At 33.5% G+C, this 16,193-nt stretch overlaps 1 protein-coding gene across 1 annotated transcript in view; it reads right to left on the bottom strand.

Moving 5' to 3' along the window:
- Positions 1-16,193, bottom strand: part of LOC140432291 (uncharacterized) — a 217,198-nt gene that overhangs the window by 189,216 nt on the left and 11,789 nt on the right. The gene's annotated exons all lie outside the window — the stretch shown is intronic.

Below are 16,193 nucleotides of genomic sequence, written 5' to 3' on the forward strand. Positions count from 1 at the left end.
AACGAGATAAAGTAGACGTTGTGGAAATGGATTATCTTAGAAGGTCATGTCGAGTATCGAGAATGGAAAGAATCAGGAATGAGGAAATACGAAACCGTACAGGAATTAGAGATACTCTTTCAGATAGAATACAAGGAAGGCAATTACAATGGTATGGTCACGTGATGAGAATGGAGGAGGAGCGGTGGCCAAAGAAAGCCTTAATGTATGTTCCGCCAGAAAGAAGGAAAAGGGGAAGACCACCAAATTCCTGGAGAAGAGAAATTACAAAAACAATGCAATCTAGGGGCTTAGAAGAGGGAGATTGGAGAGATAGAAAAAGATGGAGGCTGAAATGCGGGAAGCGGCAATCGCCGTAGGACCCCCGTTATATGATGACTAAAAAGCTGGTTGTCTTATCCTAAAATCTAAATTTTTAGTAGAAAAGTTCAGTTTCTATAAAGCTGTTAAAGATGAATATTATATGAATATAAGATTTATCACTTCCATTGACCGGCCACTAATGGAATTTCCATTTTTGGAGCCTAATCTTGAAAACCTATAGCATGAAATTTCGATTTTGAGTTTTGGCAACAAATATGAGGTATTTGAAATACGCCCAGAAATCGTTGAATTTAAACATTGACATTACAAACGATCTAAAACGTATAAAACTGCCTTTTTCGATTGCATAAGTACGTTTTTCGAACCTACACAACTTCTGCTACAAATTCCATCTAATTCAATCTTGCGTGGAATGCGTAGAAGCATTTCCTGTCACATGAGATCATTTTTACATGTACTTAATGTGAAAGTTTAAATTCAGCATATTTTAGACATACTTCAAATGCCATATATTTGATGCCAAAACTCAAAATCGAAATTTCATGTTTTAGGTTTTGAAGATTAAGCTCTAATAATAGAAATTCCACAGCGAATGATCGATAGAACTAATAAATTTTATTGATCTCAGGAGAATCGTAAAAAATTACAAAAATCGCGCACCGTTTATTTAAGTAACAGCTTTATAGAAACCGAATTCATATGTGGCAAAATGCAAAAATTGCACCCGAAAGCTTCGCACTTCGCCTTTAAAACGCATTATGATTTTTGTCGATAGGACACTCGTGGGGGAATTTTAGGGGAAGCCCGGGAGTAGTAATTTGACATCTACAATCTAACAGAACAATAAAGAAATCTTTTGAACATCGAAAGAATATGACTAAAACAAGTTAGGTCAACGTTTTTTTAATGAATTTGTAGCATGCCCAAAAAATACGGAAAGCCAGGGTTGATAAGGGTAATTTCTCCGAACTATGGAAGGGGAAAATCCCAAAATAAAATAAAGAATAGAAAAAAAGAAATCGAACAAATAAAAAAAATCAGAACTGGAATTATGAAAATAATAAGTACAAAATATAAATAGAGAGAGAGAGAGAGAGTGAGAGAGAGAGAGAAAGAAATAATGAAAAAGAAAATCTATTTGTTGGCACTATCTCTTTCCCTTTATACGTATGCGGGGTCAGCTTTCCTAATCTCTCTCTCTCTCTCTCTCTCTCTCTCTCTCTTCAATGGTGTTAGAGCCCAAATCGAGCCTTGGTCTCTTCCAAACTATGCCTTCAACCTTGCCGGTCCTGCACTGATGTTCTCCAGGTTCTCACGTCTAGCAGCTTCTTCATTCATGTGCAACTTGTGCAGTCCGATTTTATTCATGTCACTTGAGACGACAGTGTCAGGAAACCTACAATAATTGTCACATCATTCCTAATTCTATTCATATCTAGTAAATCTTTGAATCTCTTCGTCGAAGGTTCATATATAAGAACTTTCGAATGTTTAGGACCCATTTGTTAATACCAGTTTACATTTGGGTAAACAGGTACCAATATACGTATCCATTAGACTGGAATTTATCCCATTTCCACAACTATATTAAACAAATCTGTCCAAAATTCTTCAGAATATCACCTGGTTCAACTGATTTACCTTTCATTCTTTTTAAATTGGTTTAATCACTTGGTTTATTTCGTTAAGTAGAAAAAAATCATACAGGCAAGGAGTAGAAAATAATGCGATTGAATTTAAGAAAGCATACGATAGTAAAAAAAGATCAGAGATGCTTAAAATACTGGAAGACTTTGGTATACATGGAAAATAAATAAAATTAATAAAAAAAATGCGTCATTATAAGAATAACCAGTTGAAATCATTCGAAATTGAAAGAGAATCACAAATCTAGACTTCAGTAAAATCTAGAAAAGCAGCGTAATTTGCTTAAGTGATAAGAAATGATAAATAAGGGTAGCTATAATTATTGCTTCAAAACAGCAGCTAATAAGATCAACTGGACCAATTAGATAAAGTTTTCTTCACTTTACATCATTTTCTCACTTGGAAATGAATCAGACAATTGGTAAATAGTTGTAGAAACGCCTACAGAAAGTTTAATAAAGTAAAATGTTTTGTGACAATATCTATAATCATGAATAAATATAAAAGAATACACCGTATCGCATAAATTATTGATCCACGTACTGCGTTTCAAAATATAATTTTAACAAACAATGATTTACCACGTTCATTTATGTAGTTAATTTTCTATTATCGCTGCTTTATTTAATCTGTAAATAAAGGTATAATTGTGGAAATAACAAGGGTTTGAAATGAGAATAATGATATAAAAATTAGTGAATTTTTTCTGAAATTAAAAATTGAAACTTTTTTTCAAAACAGTTTTTCACTAAATTTGATGACTATGGCAGTTTTTAAAAGCTTGATCCGACAATGCATAAGATTCATTACTAAATTTGGATATCAATGGATGTTCCAATTAATTAGGCTAACAAGAGAACAACAATTATTAGTTTAATAATAATTGGTGTCCTGAAATACGTATTTAAGAGTAGGTCTCACTTGCAGGAAAACAATTTGATTCACTCCTTCATTTGTATTTTACTCCCAGCAATTTAGTTGTGTGTTTCTTGAATTTACAAAAAGCAGGAAGCAACAGCCTGCTCGACAGTTACGGGTAAGTAACATACTAATTGACCATGTAGAATCTTATGTGTACCTTTGCACCAACGTAAATGCAAAATGGGAACAGGCCACAGAAATTAAGGCGAGAATAGAACGAGCTAGAGCAGCATTTAGCAATATGAAAAAGCTCCTCATAAGCAGGGATTTGTCTCTTCCCCTAAAACTACGTCTAGTTAAATGCTACATTTTTCCGATCTTACTGTATGGTGTGGAGGCCTGGACGCTGACGGAGACGCTCACGAGAAAACTAGAAGCATTAGAAATGTGGGTGTACCGACGCATTCTTCGTATATCCTGGACCGAACATGTCACCAACATAGAGGTAATCCAAAGAATCGGAAAGGAGAAAGAAATCGTGAATACAATTAAACAAAGAAAGCTTGAATATCTAGGCCACATATTGAGACACGATAAGTACCGTCTACTGCAATTGATTGTCCAGGGAAAAATAGACAGTAAGCGAGGGCCAGGCAGGAGAAGACACTCGTGGCTCCAAAATCTGAGGAAGTGGTTCGGGCTCACATCGGTCGAACTATTCAGAAGCGCCGCAAATAAGATCAGAATTGCCATGTTAATAGCCAACGTTCGCAACGGACAGGGCACTTGAAGAAGAAGAAGAATTAAAAACGCTATTTTCTATCGCACAGCTTTCAAAAATGAGTGGTTTTATTCGAATTTGCTAACACTAATTGTAAAATTGTATAATAATATATTATATAATAATAAATATAATTGTAAAATTATCCAACGTTATATAGGATATCGAACGTAGCATACATTACGCAGACTGCAGCAGTGAATATTTTTCAGACGGATACATATCATACCAGTTAGGTTAGCCCTAGACGCAGATGATTTAGTCTCAGAACACAAGAAACATGCGAATAAGGCAGAACCAATAATTTTACGAGCAGAAACAGAAAAGTCTCTCAACCAACTAAGAAAGAAAAAATCCCCGGGGATCGATGGTATACCAGCTGAGACTCTAAAAGCAATGGCCGAGATTGGCATAGTGGCGATACTGGATATGTGCAACTTGATATGGAGCATAGGTGAATGGTTTTATGAGTAGTGCAAATCAACCTTTATCCCTATCCATAAAAAGGATCATTAACCGTATGCAGGAATTATCGAACTATGTCCTTATTTCTCATGCAAGCAAAGTTCTGCTACATACAATCAATGAAGGGCTAAAGAACTTTCTACTTCCAGAGATAGCCCAAGAACAATGCGGATTCGTACTAAAAACCAAGCAGATAATAGAAAAAGCAGAGAACACAACATAAAAATGCTGCTCTGTTTCGTAGATTACACAAAGGCTTTCGATTCAGAAAAATGGGATCCTCTGGAATATAATGAAAATTATAGGAGTACCTAACCACCTAGTTAACTTAATAAGAAATCTGTATGATGAAAACTCAGCCAAAGTAAAGTACATGGAATATATGAAGATGCGTTCAAAACAAAGAAATAAACTAGACAGGACTGCATACCATCACCAGTATTATACAACACATATTCGAAATATAAAATGAGAAAAGTACTAGACGAACGGGATAGAGGAATCATTATAGAAGGCAGACACATCAGCAACCTGAGATACGCAGATGACACACTTATACTAGCAGCGAATGAAGTCGAAACGATTACCGTCACTGAACGGCTAAGCCGGATAAGCGAAGAATTCGGACTTCAGATCAACACCGGAAAAAAATAATGATCGTAGACAAAGCAAATAATAATCTACCGCACATATAGCAAATGGCGAATTTCGAACTGGTAAACAGATTTGCATAATTGGGCTCCCTGATAACCAACAATGGCGATTGATCCTCAGAATACAAGCGTAGACTAGCAATGACCCAAACCGCAACAGTTAAATTGATTAAAATATGAAAAGACCGAACAATAACAAGGAATACTAAGCTCAGTTTGACCAATGCCCTTATTTTTCCCATTGCTACATACACAACTAAAACATGGACTATCAAAAAAATCGATGGGAGTAAGATCGAAGTCTTCGAAATGTGGGTCTATAGAAGAATTCAACGCGTGTCCTGGACAGAACATAGAACGAACCTGTCAATTCGGGAAGAGCTTCATATAAAACGTTATTAAAAAAATAAACGGAGCATGCCTAATTTACTTATTCGGCCACATAGCTAGAAGAAGGGGACCATGAAACTATTGGTAGTAGAGGAAAAGGTAGAAGGCCGAAGACCAAATGAAGACTCTGGTAGAAAAATTCGTAAATGAAGCCGTCCATATGGCACAGGATCAATGGAGACAGCGAGCTAATAATATTTAGAGTGTCACCACGTCTTGACAAGAGCTCAAGGAACGAGGAGAAGGAGGAGAACCCAGCTAATTGATTTGTTTTGGAGTAGGGCAATAGCCAGAGTGTCATCGCCAGTTTGAATAAGACTGTGTGCTCTTTTACGGGATACCGGTATACCACGAAACTTAGGGCTACAATTGACAACCAAGATCCGGCGGTAACATGTAACGCGCAACAGATGCGATAGATTAATTGTCCGGACGTCTTTGCAAAATAGGCAGGAGGTATCATTGCCAACCAGTTAGTAGAAGACATAAGGCAGTCAGTTTAACTACAAAAAGAGCTAACACACACTCATCAATATGAAAAACAACAAAGAGTCCGGTGGAGACAAAATAAAAATCGAAGCCATAAAAGCAGGGAAAACTGATTATTACAAGGAATACTAAAGCAACAAGTACTATTGAATGAACACATTCTGGAATAAATAACACCAGATCAGTGAAATAATGCCATTATTGTTCTCACATGTAACAAACGAGACATAAAACCCCTTGATAACTACCGACCCAGGAGTTTGTTGTCACATTATATATATACACAATTTTTTTATGATGATTATTAGCAACAGACTAAATTCGAAACTAACAGGAAGGATTTAGGTCAGGATATGGTACTAATGGAGAACTGATGCGTCTCAAATAGCGTCTCCTGCTGAAATTTCGACCTCACTTTCATTTTTGTGAACCTGTTATTACAAACAAACAAGAGTGACGACCGAGTATCAGCGAAATAACTGTAACAACTGAAAAGAAATGTAATTCCATTGTGACAAATTCTATGAATATGACAAAAACAATTACAAAAACAGACGACCCCAGACGTATAATTGGAAATGCCAATGTGATAGAACAAGTCCAAGAATATTTATCTACCTAGGCTAAATTGTGAAACTTGGCAAAGAGAACCAACGTGCGAAAATCACTAGAAGAGCCAGAGCCAGAGCAGGATTTGGAGGAGGAAAGTGTTCAACCAGTGCTTCCTTTCTGTCTTGAGATGGATGCCAAACTTGGACCCTCACCAAGGCAAATATGGCCTTAATATCACCTTTGTACGTCGTTCTTTGCACCGGCAACTTTATTTAGCAATCTTTTCAAAAGGGCCACTTATTTTTGTTTTTCATATAAGTATATACTGGTTTTCTTCACTTTTATTGTATTTTTTTATTATTGATGATAATTTTTGTCCATACTCAAACACTTCAATTATTATATAATTCCCTCTTTTTGAAATTCTATTAATCATGTTGTAAATTAACCAAAATTTTAATAAATAATTTTTCACTTAATTAGTTACACATTGCGATAATAATATCAATCTGTTTGATGCACAAAATAAAAAAAAGAAAGAAATCAATTTTTTCAAGCCAATAAAACAGATCCGGATAATAACAGGAGGTCGTCGGTTGGCTCGGAAGGGTAGATGTAAACAAAGACTTGGAAAAGTACACAGGGGAGAGCGGGCCAAACGAAATCGGTGTTGTGTTTTGGAAGACGCTAGGGAGAATAGCAACTAAATGGTCTCTACATGTTTGTTTAATGAGGACATTGCTTTTAAAACAATTATGTAATAGATATTAGATAATAATTAATTTTTAGTTCAACACTTTTATCAGGTACAAGTAACTGACTATACCACAAATTATAAATAAAATATTTTTCTTTATTTGACATAAAATAAACAATAAACATCATAATATTCCTTTGAGCTTTGGAGTACCGACACCAAATGTGAAAATTGCGTTTCGAATCAAAATTAAAGATACTGATTTCACATCACAGACGTTGATTCTAAAATAGCAGTTATATTTAGAGGAAATGGTCTGAATATGGGCCCTGCATCTGCATATAAAGTGTGTCCCCGGTAATTCTCTGATCCTAGTGGTTCTATCCAGTATCGGAGCGCGTAACTGTCGTCTATCTAAGTTGTAAACCATTTTCAATAGCGTGGTTAGTTCTCAGGTTATAGTTTGTGAGAACATTTTATGATTTTTTGTTTTCCAGTTTTCGAATATTGTTTACCTAAGTAGTTTAACATTTTTTGTATAAATATTGGTGTTATATTTTATTGAAAGGATAGTAGAATTTTGATACCAGGGTTATGTAAAAATGTTTTCTAGGTATAGATATATAATACGAATCCATTCGAATACAAAGAAGGTGTATTTGATAATACCTCAAATTCATGTCAATACTTAATACCCTGAAATTAACAACACAAAATTTCCCAGTACTGTTGAGGATCAGATGAGATATGCTGTTTATAACATAGATAATTGGTGTCTGAAAGAACTCTCTGTGAACGCTTCTAAAACAGAACTAGTACCCGTTTCTAATAAGAGGAAGCTTACTGGATTAAGTGAACTGAAATTATTTGGGTAGGAACTTGAAAAGGTTAAGTAGGTATCTAGGGGCAAACCTGTGGGCTGAAGGTAATCTGTCGGATTTACACATTAGTGATACGACCGTCAAATACATAAGGTTCAGAACTTTGTTGCAAAAAGATGGCTTTGCAATCTTCTGTAGCCTTTTTCACCACCCTACAAAGACAAGCACAGATCTCTTTCGCTGGAATTATATATTTCGGCGGTAGCCTTTAAGACCATCCTGATAATAAAAGCAATCAATACTTGGATGCCGAATTATGTATTGAATAGTCATACAAATGCCATTGGTACTAAACTTGAGAAATCGATCTTTCACATGAACTCAGATTTGATGACACCAGAACTAATCTTAGCTGAGAAGATTAACACAGTTATAACACTTAGAGAACAAAAAGTTCCAAACATTAATGGAGAATTAATGTGGTTAACTGATGGATCTAAAACTGCCCATGGTACGGATCAGAAGTCTTTCGGCAAACATGTAATTATAACAAATCTTACAGCCTAAGTCAATAAAAAATTGTGCTCAACATTTATACAGATATTCTGGCCGTAAGGTACCCCAGTCACTAACTCAAAAACTAGTGATCTCCTTAACAGCCTGCAAAAGACAATTACCTAAGTGTCTTTAATAAGAGTGCCGGATCATGAATAAGTGCACGGAAATGAACAGGCAGATTTGTTGGCAAAAAAAGGGTCGAGAGAAACTTTTGTAGGTTCAGAACCATTGCGCATCACCAAAGATACTGCATAAAACAAGGTTTAGGCCGAAAAGGAATCATCAAAAGAAATGGAGAGTCACTCAAGGGAAAAAATCCAGACTAAGAAATTAATCAAGAACCAAAGATAATAAAAAACTGTCGGAGAATTTGAGGAAGTTCAATCAATGAGAAATTAAAACGGTCACCGAAATAGTGACTGAACATTTTCGTTCAAGAAAACACCATGGAGCTGAAAAGATTCTGCCATACACATTTATGTAATTGTAATATACTGTGTGATATGAGGCAGGAATCCACTGGTTATCTAAGGCTCGAACCAGAAGAGATCCTTAAACTACCAATGAGGAAACGGTTGGCCTTCATTGGGGCCACATGACCTATTGCAGTTTAATGGAAAAACAAAATTTGGTACAAAGGTCTATGACTAGGTGTCAGAGATTAAAATATCTCGACTGAACTGAGAAAAAAAGGAAGGTTGCTATTAGATCAGAAACACAGAGTAGCGGGAAAATTTTGCTTAAGGGTACCTACTGTATAAGGATACAATTTTCCTTTTTAATTTTATTTCTTTCTTTTTCAATTTTATAGAATTTACATCTCAGTTGTCTTGGGAATTTGATGTCACACAGCTTCCCATTTCTATCGTGCTCGATCTAATGTAAATATTTGACTTGATTACAAATAAAACGGTGTTCATATCATTTCATTTTATTCTTGAAGGATAACAAACACATTCTACCACAGTAATACATTTTTAAAAACTTTTGTGTTAATGCGTAGACTTTCAAGTTCAATGCGAATCCATTTAAACTGCTCACACATTTTTAAGACAGGCAGTACTTTTCGGTCCGACAACAAAGTTCTGAATTATAATGAATTTGGAAATAATCATATGCAAAACTTGTAAACGGTTTAACCTGTTCTAATATTTTATTGTTACAGACTTCGGGTTGACCCTGAGAAGAACCATTACCTTTATTTTTAATCTACCTGCAAATAATCATTGAATGGCGGCGATTTTATAATTAAATAATTCTCGCGGCAATTACTTACCTATGCTAATCAACTAAATATTACGTTTTTAAAAAATAAAATATAGGAATTAATTCATAGGTAAATATATCTAGTTGCATTGGTACTGATATTTTGTTCAATTGTTCAATAAAGAATAAAAGAACCATAAAAGACAACCACGCAAGACTACACCACCTTAAATGGAAAAATAAATTGAAAAAAATCAAAATATAAAATTCTTAAAATACAGAAAAATGCCTTTGAAAATTTTTCCATTCTTCTTGATTCTACAGGAAGTACTTCGAGCGAAAATAGAAAAAAATATTCATTGGATTTTGCGAAAATGCTGAAACAGGTCGATTGTTATTCAAAAGTGGTCATCTTTTAAGGTTATAGACCTGTCATTTGTCAACCCAGTCCCTACTAACTGTTACCCCCCTTAAAAAAATAAACGTCTTCTTTTTCGACCGGCAGGTGATTTACCTTCTTCTTCTTGACTAGGTTTACAACTCGGGGGTGAGTCTTCACCGCATCCACTATAGCTCTCCAACTTCTACCATCTCCCATTCTTATATCCCAATTCTAGATAAATCGGCTTCAACATCATCCTTCCATCTTTTTTGGGAGGGTCTACTGATCTCCTGATTTATCGATCACTGCTGCAAAGTTAAGCACGCGTAGGGTCAAATTTAGCCCGCTTATGGTATAAGTGTTTCTAGTGCGATTAGCGAGTAATTTGAAATGGCGGGATGTAGTCGCAATAGACGAGCTCTGACACGGAAAGAACTAGAAGCAGAGGGGCTAAAAATTATGGACAATGTATTAGATATTGACAGTGAGTTTTAAGACCAGACTAGTAAAGACAGTAAAGAGAAATATGACGATGTGAAGAGGAAAAAAAAATGCAAATTGATAATTCCGAAAGTGGCAGTTAATTTTCGGATGAAGAAAGATAGAGTTGACTCAAAGGGTGCGTTTTATGGCAAAAACAGCCATATACAAAAGGATTTAAACTCCTGAATGTCGAGATTTAATTTGCAAAATATTGCCAGCATGAAGACGTTATGCATAAGTTGTGATAACAAGTAGGGTGAAAACATACTTGTCATTTTTTAGATACGAGGAGCTACGATACCTAGAATTAATTCACCATTGGATATAAAAAAACTGCAGATTTTCATTATTTTTCTTATAATTCTAGGAAGTGCATAGCTATGTTAAATTGACAGAATAAAGTTTTTTTTAATAAAGTTATAACTAATTAACCAAATTGGTTTTTTTATACAAATGTAAAAGTAGTAAAAATTGTAAACAAAATAATTTAAAATAAAAGCAAATTAAAAAAAGCAAGATTTTTTATACAAATAACAATGGGGTCAAATCTGACCCTGCCATGGTAGAAGTATTACTATTTTTAGCGATGACAGTTAATATTTGTTTTTCGGGTGAATGTTCTTGTTTTCTAAATGGTCAATCGACAAAATATCCGTTATTGGGCTGATGAAAATCTTAGTTTTTCATTAAGCACATGCCCAACGGCCATTGGAATTAAATGTATGGGCAGGAATTTATGAGGATCGTATGGTTAGAGCATTATTTTTGCAACAAAATTTGAACAAAGAAACATATCTAGAATTATTAGATGACAGAGTTGATCTCATTTTGATAGATTTAATCGAAAATGATAACAGGTACTCAGAAAATGATTTATTTTTCCAACAAAACGAAGCACATCCGCGTTATAGCATAAACGAAAGGCGATACATTAATGGATTAAATAGCCAGCAAGATTCCCCGATATAACTACCCTGGATTTACTTTTATAGATTTATTTAAAAAAGCAAAATTTAGAATATCATTGTTGCTTCATCGGAACAAAGACGATGAATATAGTCTAGTAACCCCTGAAATGTTTCAAAATATTTGTTGTAGTTTCTAACAGTAAGTTTATAGTTGTATGGATGTTGGTGGTTTTAAACATTTAATTAAATAATTATAACTATGAGTAAACTGTTTTGAATTATGAATTTATTAATTTATTGAGCTTTACATTTAGTTTTTAAGAGGTATAAGACTCTCAGTGATAAAACGGATACTTTTTCACAAGAATAGAGTTAATATTGAAAACAACTCATGGATGTCTGCATTCTTCAGCGAAATACATGTCTAATGATGTAGCACACATGGTATATCCCCAGTTTTAAATTGTTTATAACTCGAAAACGATAAACTTTATCGTTCAAAATGATCTAGCACATAAAAAAAGTCCGAGCCACAAAGTAGATTTTTACAATTTGTTTAAACAAATTAGAGCCACTTTTCGCATTGGTATTGGTGACTTCTTGAACTTTATTCTGGTGTCACACGAAAGTGATTATTAGACTTCGGCAAATATGCATATTGCATATTTTGCATATTGTGCATATTTTATGCAAATATTTCATATTTTGGCATATTTGTATAAAAGTTTGCATAAAGTGCATAAAAGTTCAGATTTTTATACTGTATTTGAAAATTTTTAAACATACCAATTTATTTCAATTCTTGTATAAAATTTTGTAGTCATTTTAATCAAGAAATGATCTAAGTACGTAATCTCTACAGGTACAAAACATTTACAATTTCAAAGAAGATCAATTTAAGTAGCCCTCAACATTCTTAGAAAGTCTCGGTCACTGAGGCATTCAGTTATTGGATAATCGCTAAGGGTTCGCTCATTTGCATTTTATGATCTAATCCCCAAATCTATCTACAATTTATTGTATCTTAACAGCAGGTAAACGGCTAATAGTTTTTTTCCTAATTTAGGTATTTTCCAAAATCTCCCAGTTTATTGAATTAGGTACCTAAACATTTCTAATTTGATGCTCAGATTTGTAAATCATTTTTGTTTTGATATTCAAAGCGTAAACACTCGTTGTGCGTAACAAAAAGGAAGATTGTGATTTTATAATGCCTAAAACAACCAGTGCTTCAACTTGGATTAAACCTTATAAAGAGCTGTCTATGGATATGGGAAAAATCTACTGTTCAGTCTGTGGCAAAATTGTAAGTATCTAATATTTTCTATTAAATATCTAATATTTCATACATACAGGGTGTTTCCAAATGACACTTACAACGTTTGACTGTAGATACTTCTCGAAAAATTGAACAAAACGATATAGTTAATGAGGGGTCAAACTTATTTACTTTTCGAGATACAGGGTGTTAAAATTAAAAAAAATTAAATTCTTTTAGTTAATAACAACAATAACTTTAAAACCAATAAACGTATTTACTTGAAATTTAGTACTCGTAGGTTGTTTTTAAATGAAAAATAGCTTCCTTTAGTGAGAAAAAATTGTCCATGGTACAATACAATGGTGTGTATTTAGAAAAATTTTTCACCTTTACTTTTTTTTATGAAGTCAGCTATTCTAAAACACAATTATTTTTATTGTAATTGAATTAACAAAAAAAAAAACTTTTGTTGAATTTTAAAATAAGTTATATGATGTACTAATGGTTAGTAACAAAAACTAATTTGTGGATTAATACTGCATTTAAAACACTTAGCGAGTGTTTTTTTTCCAAACCAGTTATTTAATTAACCAAAAACACCTTGTATATTTTTATATTTTAAAGGTTGGGTTAAAATAAAGGTTTTTATTTTTATTTATAGATAGCATGTGAGAAGAAATTTCAGATAGACCAACATGTGAGAACTGCTTCACACATTGCAAAAAAAGGAAAAATAGGAGGAAAACATCAAACTTCAATGGCTAAATGTTTCCAATCTACTTCAAAAAAATTAGATGAGCAAGAAACTTTTAATGAAGACTTGTGTCGCGCATTAGTGTCTGCAAACATACCGCTTTCAAAATTAGCAAATGTAAATTTTAGTTCGTTTCTAAAAAAATATTGCAAACTTAATGTTCCAAGTGATCGGTCTCTAAGAAGAAATAATGTGAACGGGCTATACTCGTCGGTGTTAATTAATATTAAGGAAGAAATTGCAGATAATTATTTTTACATATCTGTAGACGAAACCACTGATTCCTCAGGAAAGTATATTGCTCATTTATTGATTGGTGTTCTTAAAGAAGATACCTTACCAAAATCTCATCTTATTTCATGCCAGCAACTTGAGAAAACAAATGCTTTAACAATTTCGCGTTTTATACAAGAAACATTAGCAACTTTTTTTCTTCCGACAACTATTCCTTCTAATAAATTACTGCTTATTTTATCGGATGCTGCTCCTTATATGGTGAAAGCAGGACAAAATTTAAAAATATTTTTCCCAGATTTAATACATGTTACTTATGTAGCGCATGGATTAAACAGAGTTGCAGAGGAAATACGAAAAAAGTTTCCTCTTGTAAATACCATGATATCCAGTGTCAAAAAAGTATTTCTTAAATCTCCTATAAGAATTCAACTTTATAAAGAAATGCTACCTAACATTCCTCTTCCACCACAACCTATTTTAACGCGATGGGGAACATGGTTAGAAGCAGCTAATTTTTATGCAGATCATTTTGTTAAAATAAAGAACATAATTGATACGTTAACAGATGAAAGTTCCCAATCTCTTTTGGATTCTAAACAAACTTTTCAGAGTAACTTGCTTCAACAAGAACTTTCATTTATAAAATCAAATTTTAGTTTTATTCAAAAAACAATTACTCAGTTAGAATCACCAAAACTGTCATTGTTTGAAAGTACAGCATTAATAAAAGAATTTGCGTCATGTTGTCGGAACGTTAGAGGTAATATTGGAAAAGATATTTTAAAAAAATTTGAAGCTACTATGGAAAAAAATAAAGGTTACCATATTCTTTCTGAAGTAGTCAGTGTTCTAGCTGGAAATATTTCGGAAACAATTAATTTAGAACCAAATGTTTTGGTTAGTTTGAAAAACGCTCCCGTTACATCAGTTGATGTTGAACGAAGTTTTTCCATATATAAATATATGTACTCAGACAGAAGCCAGAAGCCCAGAAGTTTTTGTTAGAAAATTTTGAACACCACTTGGTCATTTATTGTTACCATAATTCTAAATAAGTTTATTCATACTTAAAAATGATGTAGTTACTTAAAATAAATGTAAATCTTAATGAATAGTAGGAAATATTTAGTTATGTACACTTTTTTTTTAAATAAAATTGTTACTATTTTACGATTTTTTATTTATTTGTATGCATATTTTGTAAAATATTTGCATATTTTCAGGTAAACACGTGCATATTTATGCGCATATTTTCTACATTTTTATTTGCATATTTGCCGAAGTGATTATGCAAAACTATCTAATAATATCACAACAAAGACGTTGACTCGGCAGTTTTCTTTCTGTTTTGCTAAATATTATATCTAACGTGATAACAGCGAAAGCGTGAGTCACCAATCGGCAGTAACATGGAATTTTTTAAATTAATAGCGACTTGACAATTCGGCAAAATGAAAATAGATTCGTCAGCGTTATTCAGCCCAACCAACTAATTTAAATATTATGTTTATCTGGGATTACTGCACAATTGATTGTAAAGATAATTACAGTTTTAACTGTATGTCTGATGTTTCCATTTCGACTACGAAAATCATGTATTCCTACTTAATAAAAAAAAAGAACAAGTTAACAAAAAGAATATACCAACAATGGGACATTTATCATTCAAAATTATACACATACATATGCAACATACACAAGCATATACCTTCATAAACACACATTTCACAAACGCATAATACACAAAAAAACAACCAAAACACACAAAATATTCGAATTTAATATCCAGATGGTACAAACACCACCCTCAGAATTTTTCAACTAGACCAGTGATCCGAGGCAGTTGCCACAGATCTCGAAACCACACTTCTCGCGACCCCACACTATATTGAGTATTAAACGCAGTCTCATGCGTGTTTATTAATAAAATAAAACAAAACTGAAATGAAAACAAAATACAATCGAATCGAATCCAATTGAATATCCAATTATGTAGTAATAAAATAAATAAATGAAATTATATTAAATTAAAAACCATCGCTCCGTAATTAGACGATAAGAAAGCTATGTTTTTCTCCTCGGTCACTCTCGGAGTATCACATCCCGTTTTTTTTTCAACAAACTAATATCGATTTCTGGTGTATATATTCATGTTAATAGTGCTGTTCAAGACATGAAAATAAAACATTTGAGGATTAACTGGTTTTAAAGGAAATTTTCACATGTTCATATATATTCCGAAAGATTTCCGATTTCCGCGGTTAGTGTAATTAAACCTAAAGCTAAGATTAATACTATTACAAAAATTAATATTTAAGTCTCAATAGGCTTTCGACATCCCCTCTTCTTCAGGGCTTCCAAGGTCTTACTCTCCCGAGCCCCCAGATACTAATACACTGATAACTAATCAAAATACATTCTTACAATGAGAATGTCGGCATCAAGCCATCGTCTACTACTTCTTAGGTAAAGGAATAAAAACCTAGTATTTGTCAGACACTACCACGTACAGCAAAAGGAGTCTATTCTCGGGCTACCAGTCATAACGAGAAAGAAATAAAAGCAAAGTAAAGTAAAGAAGCACTTGCTACAACATTAGAGCCACGAAGAAGCTCTCGAAAGCATAAAGTCCTATGGTGGAGAGTGCCTGGCCAGCCAATGGGTTCGCTGTGCTCTGGAGCTGAAGAGTGCGATTGTCTGCAGGTGTTGCATATTTACCTATTT

The sequence above is a fragment of the Diabrotica undecimpunctata genome, chromosome 1, assembly GCF_040954645.1.
Source record: "Diabrotica undecimpunctata isolate CICGRU chromosome 1, icDiaUnde3, whole genome shotgun sequence".
NCBI lineage: Eukaryota > Metazoa > Arthropoda > Insecta > Coleoptera > Chrysomelidae > Diabrotica > Diabrotica undecimpunctata.